At 37.6% G+C, this 8,905-nt stretch overlaps 1 pseudogene; it reads right to left on the bottom strand.

Annotated features, from left to right (window-relative positions):
* Nucleotides 1–4,882: 4,882 nt before the first annotated feature.
* LOC146611933 (uncharacterized) lies at nt 4,883–7,780 on the bottom strand (annotated as a pseudogene).
* Between the last annotated feature and the right edge of the window lie 1,125 nt (nt 7,781–8,905).

Below are 8,905 nucleotides of genomic sequence, written 5' to 3' on the forward strand. Positions count from 1 at the left end.
TTTGATAAATCAAGGTTGGTAAGTAAGATGGAGCAGAACATGAAAAGCTTTGTAAAGAAGATACCAGTGGTAGATTCAACAATTTAATGAAGACCATCCAAACCTGAGCGAGATAAGGGCTTTAAGGGCGAGTCTCAGTGCTCCTCAGTGCTATACACCATATACTAACCCAGACATAAAAGTGGTAGTAATAAGTCTCCTCCTTGCCTCAACAGAATGGCAATATTGGACCTAGAAAATAAAGACAAATGTAGACAAAACAGAAAAAACTTTAAAGCACAACACCTGAAAAACAATGGAAAAACAACAGAAACAAAACAGCATGGCATCCCTCAGAGCAGTAGCAGCTTTAATATCTGAAAAAATGACAAATTGCATTCAATAGAATGCAATTTAAATTCAAAACCAAATGCAGAGGAAAGGGCAGCTTATACCTACCAGGCCTGCTGAGCTACTACACCTGGACAGAAGAGGAGTGCTTCCTGACCCAGCAGCAACAGGTGACACAACATGTCAGTAATTTCTACCATGCAAACAGCTCAAGTTAGAATAGTTTCAATCCAAAAACTACCAAAACTGAGAACAGTGCATACCTCTTCTGCTGTAGTATACTCACGTGGGGAGGAGAGGTAAACTTCACACGCCAGCACGAACAGGAGACGCCACAAGCAAGAGGCTTCTAAGTGCACAAACAAGTTAGATTAAGCAGAGAGACATCTACAGCTTCTGTGCAACAGGTAGAATTTAAACATGCAGCCGACTAGGCAGCGAGCGACAAAAGACACCAGGAAATGCAACCATCAGTGAGCATAAAGAGACAGGTGACAGAGCCTCCTTATATACTGTGCCCCTGCTGGCAATAGGTCAGCAGATTCAAATCGGGCAAGATTAGATATGGAGAGCAGCCTTAAATCTTCCAGCTACATTTGCATTCCTCCTATTCATCATTTTCCTGTCTCTTAGACAGGATTGCACTATCACTGCATGTCAAAGCCTTGCTTTCTACTCAGAAGAGAACTATGTTTGTCCAAAAGACATTTTATCAGTTAAGTGTTTCCTTCAAAGGTCAGAAACACTGGACATGCCAGTATGTGAAGACTCAGAGCTATGCAAGATTGATTTTAGGAATCACTGCATTGTGTGGTGTCACTTGAAAACTCAACGCAGCGACACTACAGTCAGTCAGTGTAGCAGAAAACAACAAGAGAAAGCTGATCGCTCGCACTTGGCTCCACTTCCTCTCAAACTCGTCACCATACACACACATCTCACGCTGAACTTCACTCTCTTCTGGGAGTGATTTTGTTCACTACTGTGGTCATCAAAACAGCAACGTTATCTACCTAATATCACACAACTGAGGACCAGGACTTATCAGCTCAAGCAGTGCACAAAGTATGCACAAAGCTCATGTTCCCTGGGATTGTGCAGCTAAGCCAATTTATTGCTGTTCCTCACAAAATACATTATCTTCAAAAATCCTGCTCTCACTCATTGCAATCACTTGTTTTCAAAACATCCTCAGTTCTTAATAGGCTGGATTTCACCCAATGCGGAAAACATTCATGTGAGAATTGAGTCAGTGTTGACATGATTGGATCATTATGTCGTTTCTGCACATTTGTCAGCTGCACATCCAGCAGCCAAATTCACATTCTACCACATCCCAAACTTATTATGTCAAATTCATATCTGGGGACCAGGAAGGCTACTGAAGTTTGAAATTAAGTTAGTTTTGTAACACAGTGGTCCACTGTGGTCATCCTGGTGGAAGTAGCCATTAGAGGCACCATAAAGGGGTGCACATGATCAGTATTCAGACAGGCTGGTGCATCCAGTTCTTGTATTAAAGTAAGCTCGAAGATGGTGCTGTCTGTAGGCAGTCCAGCTAATAGTTGGATGTCTTAAGCAAAAAAAACCTAGAGAAGTCTCAGTCTGATCAGAAAATCAACAAAATCACATTCCACACTTCTCCATTTTGATGATTTATGAGAATATTCTGTGTAGTTTCTGATCGGTAATCGCAGGATCGTGTGCATACATTAGGCTCTCCTGTTAAATGACTGGCTGGGTAATTGCAAGTATAAGCAGGTGTTTGAAAAAGTGCTCATTAAGTGTGTGCTTCTCATTCAAAGACTGCCACTTCACCTCTGTACTCCTGGAGAATCTCTGCTCGTGTAACAAGGTATCAGAATCAGTAAGCAGGACTTTCTTGTATCACTTAATTTAGCGTAACTTCAGGGAATGGTAAATACTCAGTGATGCGCATCTTTCAGCACACCATTGTGAGAATCAGAGTTCAACTAAACACACGTTTTCTTAAATTGTATACCATTTTTTAAAATGCTAAAAAACTGTGCTGAAAATATAACTTTGTTCAAGAGACAAAGTCATGCAAATGTATCTTCTTAGTACAGCGGAAAAAAGGAAAATAATGGCCATACGTGTGTGTGTGTGTGTGTGTGTGTGTGTGTGTGTGTGTGTGTGTGTGTGTGTGTGTGTGTGTGTGTGTGTGTCCTGGTCTCTATAGTCACTTCTTAAGATTTTGTCTTTGTATGACTAGCACCTCCCTCCCTCTTTACAATGGGAAGGACACAGTGATGACAGACCTAAGCAATAACTCTGCTTTGGAATTCAAAGTGCAGCCACTCAGCACTGAAATTATTTCAGTTTAGCAGAGGATTGCGTTCTTCAAATGTTGCGCTTATATCAATTGTCTGATGAAGTGCTTTAAGCAGAAAAAAAGACAGTAGGTGGGAGCAGGGTCTGATTTGACTAGCAGTATCATTTAACATCCCACCTTCCTGCTGTATTACTATTCTTCACTTGTACATGCATTAATGTTTCCAATGAAGAAGTGTTTAACAGTGTCTGCCATTGAGGTTGTCACCCTTAAAAAATACAGCCGTTTCTCATTCTTGAACAAACTTAAGCTTGTTTTAAATATTAGCAAAACCCCTCGCTGTCTATTGCCATCCTTTCACTAGTGTTTTTCCACTGTTTTCACTTCAGATTTCACCTCTCACCATGAAATAAAAGCACATGCTCTCTTGTTAAGCGGCAGGTCATCTGAACCTGTAACCTGTATTGGGTTCTTTTCCTCATAACAAATTTACTGTGCATATTAGAGACTTTAGAACAGTCTGTTTCCTCTAATTTGTTACATGTGTTCATGTTTAGCATCTTGAAAAAATCTCATGCATTCATCGTCATGAAATAGCTGACTGATTGCACCAAATCTAAGCTATTTTTTTAACATTCCACAAAGACTGTTTACCTGGATTCATTCCACATATTCATATTGTACACCTTTCCATCTGAAACATGCAGGTGTTCTTTTGAGGGTAATATACATTTGCTTAAATATTATGACAAAGTGGACACATAAAATCTATCTGCAATCTATCAATGATAAGGTTGCAAATCTGTCTACCAACTGTTAAGAGCACATCTACCTTCCAACCATTCCAAATTCATGTTTGAATTCATGTTCATGAATTAATAATATTCTTAAAATATTTCAAAGTTGAAACCATTTGAAACGTGTCTGCTTCTCCACCTCACCTGGGGAAAAAATGCTGTTCAAGTCACAGAGACTGTTGTAGTCAAATAGTTTATGTGCTGCTGAAGTGTGCTCAGTTGTTTTGAGGGCAATTTCATCATTCAGATTGAGTTTTATTTTTGAGTTTTTTTGCATTACCAGACAGCCAGTCTGACATAATATGTAAATGTGATGTGTGGTTATGTGCTTTGGCAGAGCGGACAACTTTGTCTGGCTGGGAAAATGAGAGTAAAAGTTCAGGTACCACTTTACAATAAGGCTCCCCTTATAGATGCTAATAAATAGTTTATAGCTATATTATTAATTAATCTGTAAATGCTTTATAAACCATTATTAATGGTTTATTATGCATTAGTTAAGGGTGAGAAAGAGGAAAAAAACTGACCGGTTTCTTGCCAAATAGTGAGCCAAATGTGTTCACCTATATATTTCATCTAGAGTTGCTATATTAAACATTTCAGACTAAGTTACTATCCTGTAAGCACAATCAGCATTTGTAAACATATTTTTTATCATATAAAATTGTACTTCAGAAATGCATTATAAATATCCACAACTATCAATCGGAGCTTTGTTGTAAAGTGTAAAGCATAAAACCATTTATTAATGAATAATAAATATTTATAAATACCAGATGGGAGCCTTATTGTAAAGTGTAAAGCATAAAACCATTTATTAATGAATAAAAAATATTTATAAATGCCAAATGGGAGCCTTATTGTAAAGTGTAAAGCATGACACCATTTATTAATCACTACTAAACATTATAAATGACAAACGATAGCTTTGTCGTAAAGTTTAAAACATGTCAACATTTATTAAGGACTAATAAACATTTATAAATGCCAAATGGGAGCCTTATTGTAAAGTGTAAAGCATAACACCATTTATTAATCACTAATAAACATTATAAATGACAAAAGATAGCTTTGTCGTAAAGTTTAAAACATGTCAACATTTATTAAGGACTAATAAACATTTATAAATGCCAAATGGGAGCCTTATTGTAAAGTGTAAAGCATGACACCATTTATTTATGACTAATAAACATTTATAAATGCCAAATGGGAGCCTTATTGTAAAGTGTAAAGCATAACACCATTTATTAATCACTAATAAACATTTATAATTGCCAAAAGTGAGTCTTAAATGTATAATGTCACCATTTATAACACTTAGACCTAAATTACAATCAGTGCTTGAAATAACATTTAACTACTGTCAAAAATGGCAATGTATTGTAAGAGTAACATATGTAACATTAAATGTGTTTTTTAAAACACCAAACAGTCACCCACTCCAAAAAAAGTTCATGCCAGTTCAAACTGGAAATATTTTTTGTATGTCCTTAAATAAGCGTCCCAGTGGTCCATCAGGGTGTCGCGAACCAAGCCAAGATGACCACTCAAGAACCATCAGGTGTTCTTCCAGCAACTTCTCAGTGCGATTTCCTCTTAGTCTACGGACATGTCCTTTGATGGTCATCCAAGCCCTTTCGATATGCTGTGTATGACTGCCAGATTGAGGATCTACAAACCACCTGCTGTGATTTACAGTGTAATGTCTGTACCCTATGTTTGTCAAAACATTCTTGTAGGCTCTCCACTCATCACTGATAATGGCACTACCCAACTTAACATGCTGTCTGATCAGAGGAAGAAGGTGGCGCCTTGATCGTTTTTCAACAAGTTTTAACACGAGCCTTCACCTTTTGTCTTTAATTCCCATCATTCCAAATACCCATTTCTTCCTTTTCCATGCATTTCCAAAGCGTCCACGTGCATACTGAAAACAAAAAGAATAAAATTAAACAGAATTAAAATTAAAAAGAATAAAATTAAATATCTACAAAGAAACATTCAAAAAGATGGTTGCTTCTACTAGGGCTGGGCCATATTATACCGTTCACGGTAATACCGGTATAATGTTAGGCAACGATAGGAAAATGACATATCGCGATAGAATGGGAGTAAAACGCGCATGCGCAGTGCCTTTGTTTTCATACGCACATGGCCGATTGTTGAGGAACCAGAATTGGTTTGTAAAAATGGTGCAACTTCCGTGATGTGGAACTGGTTTGGTGTTTGTCCGTCAGATACACAACAAAGCACATTTTTTTGCAGAACATGCAAGCGGCCGTTGTTATTGTCGTATTTGTCGGACTAAGATGCTCTTAAAACTGGGAGTAATCTGGGTCCTAAACTCCGTATATTTGACTTCAGGTCAAACAACACTGCAGCATCACTGAGAGTTGAAAACTGTCTAAATTCTTTCATCTTTAATAAAACGATCAGCATTGCTGCTTTACCAGGTGTAACTATGAAGTTTAACTTCCAGGCATCCATGAAAACAAAATGTATTACATTTAACGGAGTTAGAAGTTAGCAGGAAGCTAGCGGAAGTTAGCTCGCTAGTTTCGCTAGTTACCTAAGCATGATATAGCATGTTCTGACTGAGAGATTTCTGAAAAAATTCAAACGTACAGCTCTGCTATCACTTCCAACATAAATGAAGACAGGAAACTAAACAGCAGTGACGTTTGTAGGGTTACTGAAGTTGGGCTAGCTGGTATATAATGATGTGCTACGTGATCGCTAGCGACACAGCTATGTTAGCATAACATAAACAGTGAAGCTGGAGGACGAACACTAACACTTTTCCACTTATAAAAGTTAACGTGAAGGTTCCTAATGGTTAGAGACAAATGCAATCGCATGGCAGGATGCTGTAAACGGACCAAACTTCAGTCAGGAGAACAACTGAGATAATCCATCCACAATACGAGGTTAGTCATTAGTATACTGCAACAACATGGGAATAGAGCAGCTGCCAGAGAATTCAACATTAATGAATCAATGGTACAGAAGTGGAGGAAGCAAGAAGAATGAGTTTAATAAAGTTTGATTTATCGACTGCTTTGTTTCGCTTAATGTGCCTTATAATCCCGTGCACCTTATGGTCCGAAAAATGCGTACTGCACACTGCAGTTTAATGTTGCAAAGCACCTCTTTTTAACTTCAGTGGATATTATACATGGTTATGCTCAGGATATGTCAGCCCATTTCTACTGGAAATGCCTTTGGGTTAAACTTTCAGCAAGGAATTTGCATTTGCACTGTTACATTTTTATAAAGCTTTAATGTACATAAAAACCAGCTTCTTGTTTAAGTGAAAATAAATGGAAGGTTGTCTTTTTGCGCTAGTAATGTTGTGGAGTTGTATTTTGTCTCGCATCAATTATATCGTCAGTTATATCGTTATCGCAAATTTTCAAATATATATCGTGATAAATATTTTTGGCCATATCGCCCTGCTCTAGCTTCTACTAATTTTTTTTACTTATGGTAAAGGTCTCCATGTTTAGAGGACACATTCAGATCTGCATTGATTCTAACAAACCTGTCTGAGAGTTTACCAACCTTTTGCTGATGACGGAGACAGCTTTCATCTATAACCACAAATTCTCTGTCACCACCAAGACGGTGTCCATTGTTTATTCTGTGTCTTTTAATTGCACGTATACAAACATGTCGAATGTGTCTTGCCATGCTACTTAGTGTTCTGGAGCTGCCAGCCACTTCATCATCGATCATATCTATTTGTCTGAGCCTGAGCCCTTGTGAAAATCTGTGATAGAAATTGAGGCAATTATTACTTACTGAGGCCCTAATTTTATTTCACAAGTCTCCTATTGGTGTTCAATTATGAAAGGTGCATTGCTAGTAATGTCTACATCTACATATACCTGTAAATGAACTTCATCCAACTGAAAAGAGATGTTTTTGATTTCTCAAAGAGGGAGCCAGTTCTAATTGTTCTGGAAACTTTCCTATGACTTGCTCTTTTGCAGCACCTGAGAACATATCAATGAGTTAAGTAAAGAAATGGACCCTTAAACAAGAGCATTAATTGAAAAGATAAGCACAAAATTAAGTATGAAGAAAATAATAAAGAAAAGAGGTTAATGCTCCCTCTTGCATTGATAACTGAAATATTTTGTTATATTTACTACATGCACTACATTATCATGCATTATACATACCACATATATTGGTCTTTCTTCACCACGGAAATCATTTTCATCTTATGGTGACAAACAGGACATCTAAGCTTCTTTTTTAGCAGGTGTTTCTTCTGCAGCCATTTAATGAGCCTTAGTGCCTTATATTTAGTTTGTTTTCCTTCTATTCTGGTGCGCAATCTCATTCCCAAAGACATTCTGGTGGAAAAAAAATGAGTAATTTATTTTATTATCACCTCGAAACACCGTAAAATACTCTATGGGAGTCTAGTGCAAATCGGTTCAGAGTTAAAGAACTTCACATGCTATATAAAACAAGCCCTATAATCAAAAATATTCCCACGCAAAAAAGAGGATTGTCTCACCTGTTATAATGTATCTCCGACTTTGTTATGTAGATCTAACCCGCTGGATTCACGCTAAAAAAATATGTTCTGCTGCCAAAGGGAGGGAAAACAAATTTAATTTAAACGCAGAGGAGCTTATACAACCATCCAATCACAGTTAACTTTATTAAGGAAAGCCCCTCCTCTCAGAGCGCGACAGGCAGTGGAGCGCTCTGGAAGGTCAAGCCAAAGGGGCACGAACAGACACACTGAAGGCGCTCGTTCAAGTTGCTGCGCCATGGATGGAGCAGAAGATAAAAATTTGTGTGTGTCTGCGACTTACACAGTTAGCACACGTTCGAAGAGATACAAAAAGCAGAGACTGGATGATCTAGATTGCACTAAGCCAACGACGTCAGCAGTTAGACATGAAGGTGAGTATAATACTAGCTAGCTAGCTACCGAGCCGTTTGGCTGCTAGCTACAGTGGCTAACTAACATCACATAACATGTGAATAGCTCTATTACTATTGGTTATTCCAAACGATTGATATCACTTAGTTGTATATTTTTAGTTTTGTTTATGTGCATCATTAAATTTATATTAAACACCCTGGTAAGGCAGTACACATAAGAATTATTTGCCTTGTTTTAGAAATGTCTGAACCACCACATGTGTATATAACATAATTTTTACAAAGTGGCTTTTTATAAATTCAAGTTGTAACTGTTTTTAATCAATATTTTATTTGAGTTTCCCAAGTTTAGATTATAAATTATTTTAGTATTGTAATTTAATAATTGTTTGTTCTTTAGATTCTTCTTCTAATCCTGCCCCTACTGCAACTGCCCTTCTTAACAAGGAGCGAGAGAAACTGACTTTTCTTAAGCAGAAACTGGAGCGCGACACCCTGGTGGACCACTGGGACGCTTATTTAAGGACATACAAAAAATATTTCCAGTTTGAACCAGTCTGGCATGAACTTTTTTTGGAGT

Source organism: Diplotaxodon limnothrissa, linkage group LG19, assembly GCF_057381915.1.
Source record: "Diplotaxodon limnothrissa isolate DT_005_m linkage group LG19, D_limnothrissa_male_GT1.1, whole genome shotgun sequence".
Classification (NCBI taxonomy): domain Eukaryota; kingdom Metazoa; phylum Chordata; class Actinopteri; order Cichliformes; family Cichlidae; genus Diplotaxodon; species Diplotaxodon limnothrissa.